Raw genomic sequence first — 3,794 nt, 5'->3', positions numbered from 1 at the left:
TTCTGGGAAGTTTATTGCAGACGCTCCGCTTTCAGCATGTATTCCAGTAGTGTATTCCACACTTTTAAAAATGCTGGGTTGGAAACAACCCAAATTGGGTTATTCCTAGCCCAGGTACATGGGTCACTATTGGACCGACCTCATGTTGGGTTAAAATAACATAATCCATTGGATTGGTGACTTTAACTCTAAATTGGGTTACTTTTATCAAACCAACTATGGGTCATTCTTACTAACATGATGGGTCAAAATAACCCAGAAAAATGGATATGACCTACCAGCCCATTACTGGTTCATATTTACCTCTCTGTTGGGTTATATATTTGACCCACTATTGGGTGTTCTGTTTTTTTGCTTATGGATTTCCAAAAACATATTTCTTTACTTTATTTTACTTATGTACATCAAGGTGAAATAGGGCTGAAAAAATCAGCTGAAATAGACATAGGAGAATACATTATATTAATTTTTATATTTTTTATTGATTGCCACAAATGGGCTACAGTACAAAAGTAAAAAACACTGTTTCATTTCATTCAAACACTGTTTCATTTCATTTTGAACAACAATTTTACTAAAATCTAAAAAACATTTTACAAAAAACAATTACAATTAACAAAAACAATTAACTAGCAATGCTCATAATACAGTAGTGTAGTGACAACAGTAGAGAGAACTTGTCCAAAATACCTGTGCATCCTGCAGGAGCTGATCTGGGAAATCTTTGACCTATAAAATATAGGTGTTAACAAAAATACAATGGATGAAATGTGTCTTGTCCGAAACAGGCAGCCAGCTACTCTAGTGACTACCCTCTCTCAGCCTCTAGCCTACCATAACACAGAGTAAAGACACATGAAACACATCATACACTAAAATATGTCTTACTTTGAGGGATCCTGTGTGGAAGGTCTGGACGGGACACTTGAAACACAAAGATTAAAAAGGTTAAAACAAAGATTAATGATTCTTTTAGGTAATCAGTGTCAGATCATATCGGATTCAGTCAGAATGACGTATGAATGAGGGCAGCCTTTTTGGACTCTGCACAGCCTAGCCTATGAGAGAGAGAGAGAGAGAGAGAGAGAGAGACTTTTCTTCCTACCCAAAATTAAAACCGAAACAGGCAGTCAGCTACTCTAGTGACTACCAAGTGGAATCTCTATCAGCCTAGTAGTAGAAACATTGTCTTTAATATAAAGATACCTGCTAGCTAGCCACCATGCTCTCGGGTCAAACTAACTTGACTGTATGTAGTTTTAGACTAAGACAGCTAGTTTGATTGCAGGAGAACAGACTAGACTGTACAGGTAATGTAACCGAAATGAGTGTCTGTGAGTGACACAGCTTTAATTGCTTACAAAGTTGCTTTACAGACTCTGTTCTGTGTCTGCGTGTTAATTAACTTACATTCAGGAGAGTTAACAATATGCTATTTACCAGGCCCTGTTTTGTTACAAGTATGTCTAGGTGGGCCATGGGATAGAAAATGTTGAGAACTCCTGGTTTAGGCTAAATAATTGTGATTTCAATTTTGACCTAAATTATGGTTATTATTCCATTATTGAGCAGCACAGCAACGAAAACGGCAACAGCACATCTGAGCTGTACAATACATCTAGTAAAAAACAATTGCTGCTGTTGGGAGTAACTGTACATGGCTATGAAACAGACACACATAGTAAATGTAGGGAACAAACAGGGATATATTTGATTAAATAAGGGATTGATGAAGCAGTGGATTTCAGTATGTAAGGCAATGTTTGAATAGTAGGCTAGTTAGATCTATCTGCTCATATATTGTGTTCCTGATGACAAACTTCACATGACTGAAACCAAAGTGAACTTCAGCTAAGAACCAAATTATAGATGCTAGGGTGATGATGGTCAAGGTTTTACTGTGTACCTGTGTTGCAGCTGTAAACTGGGCAGGATCTGGAATATGAGTGGGGCTGAACATTGCCTGTGGAACAGATAATCATGTACGGAGCATTAGTTTATAGACAATTTGAGGACCTTGTTATCAATACATTATATGACAAATATGTAGATTGTGATCTAGGCTACTGTGCAATGTGAATGTAGAGGATGTCATAAAAGCAAAATTAAGTCCGAAGCGCCACTTCTAAGCTTGCATTGTCGTTTTCAGGTAAAATGGCCTTTTGATGATAGGAGCACTGCTACTTTTATACATGATCGCATCAAATCGCTAGCGCTATTTTAAAAACAAACCCTTTCATTTTAGTAAACTATGTGTACACGAACAATGTTCTCAATGCTCGAGTTCATGTGTATAGACACTGATAATACTTCGATCAAAGTTTCAAGTTGTGTTGAGCATTCTTAGTGTTTTAAAAATACAGATTTTGACACGATCATGTATCAAAATAGTAGTGCATTCAAAAGGCCACCCCACCCGAAAACGACAACTCATAGAAGCTTAAAAATGGACGTAATTATGGTTTTAAACTAAAGTTTGATTCAGGTACATTCCCAAAAACACCCTAGGCTGCATTTTGGCAGAGTTAAGCTTGAAGTTCCGCTTTACTGTTTCTGTTCTGTTTAAATTGAACGTAAATGCCAAATATGTAGTCACCTCTAGTCCCTCAGATTCAAAAGAAGTGCCGAACTTCACCTCTGCTATGACTCCCTGCAATGGCCAGCGTTAAGTGGCAAGCTAACGTTAACGCAATTAACTAGCTAGCTTCTACCTACCTAACGTTTGCTGAAAACACATCCCATAGGTGTGTAGATTTGAACAAAAGCACTTTCTAACCACAACAGACGTCATAGAATACAGTATCTGATTAAAAACACTTCTACAATGAGTTTATTTTTTATGTGTTATCCTAAGTTAGCCAGTTTTGTATAGGCCACAGTATGCAAGTTAGCAGCTAACGTTAGCAGCTAACATAACCAAATAGCTTGAAAAATAGCTTGTGTAGCTAACCAAATAGCTTGAAAAATAGCTTGTGTAGCAACGTTAACGTCACCGTTAATGTTAACCTTAATATAACGTTACTATCTTCAAAAAGTTAGCCTACACCGGATTAGTCTATGCATTCTACCAAATATCATATCATATATCATCATATAAATTGTGGCATACGGATTTTACACAAGTTCAACATACCTTCGAGCTTTCACTGCCGGCTTGTCGCTTGATGTGGAGGACCAACGGTTGCAATCAAATATTCTAGAACACTGTTCCAGGGGTACAAGACTGTTGTCTTCATGTCTTTGCGATTGTCAATCCAACTGGTAGACTATATTATAATGACCAATGACTGGGTTAAAATTACCCAGGCACTGGGTGCATTACATGATTTTTTGTGCTCTCAGCCACTAACCCAGCACCTGGGTCTTAACAATAACCCAGCATGGGTTATGATAACCCAATAAAAAGTAAAAATGTCATTAACCCAGTGCTTTAGTTAAAATAATAACCCAGCACTTTTAAGAGTGCATGTTGTTGTGTTTTTGTGGTGACAAAGAGTCGATGGAGGTGGGGAGGGGTATTGGTACTGGTGTTACAACATGACCCTTCCTTTCTGATAGCTTCTCAGCAGCTTTGATAGGTGCTATCTCCTCATGCTCATCACATCCATTTGTTTGCTGAGATTCCAGGGAGTTTGACGCCAGTGATTGACTTTGAGTCATTTTAGCAGCACCCATCTTATCTTGTCCAGTGGACATGGCTGGGCATTGTTGAGCTGGTTGTTTATGTTTCTCCAAGGTCTGCATTTCAGTGGAGGCTAGCAGGTGGTTACAAGAGGGCCCCACAGCAGGGGGGG

General features: G+C 38.3%; 1 long non-coding RNA gene across 1 annotated transcript; it reads right to left on the bottom strand.

Moving 5' to 3' along the window:
- Positions 1-216: 216 nt before the first annotated feature.
- Positions 217-3,444, bottom strand: LOC125303765. Its single transcript, XR_007195100.1, has 4 exons — positions 3,134-3,444; positions 1,907-1,963; positions 889-924; positions 217-729 (listed from the first exon to the last, which is right to left on the bottom strand). It is a non-coding gene; the product is annotated as an uncharacterized LOC125303765 (long non-coding RNA).
- Positions 3,445-3,794: the final 350 nt, after the last annotated feature.

This window comes from Alosa alosa, chromosome 11, assembly GCF_017589495.1.
Source record: "Alosa alosa isolate M-15738 ecotype Scorff River chromosome 11, AALO_Geno_1.1, whole genome shotgun sequence".
NCBI lineage: Eukaryota > Metazoa > Chordata > Actinopteri > Clupeiformes > Clupeidae > Alosa > Alosa alosa.
The sequence above is the reverse complement of the archived record's forward strand: the minus strand, read 5'-3'. Positions and strand labels throughout refer to the sequence as shown.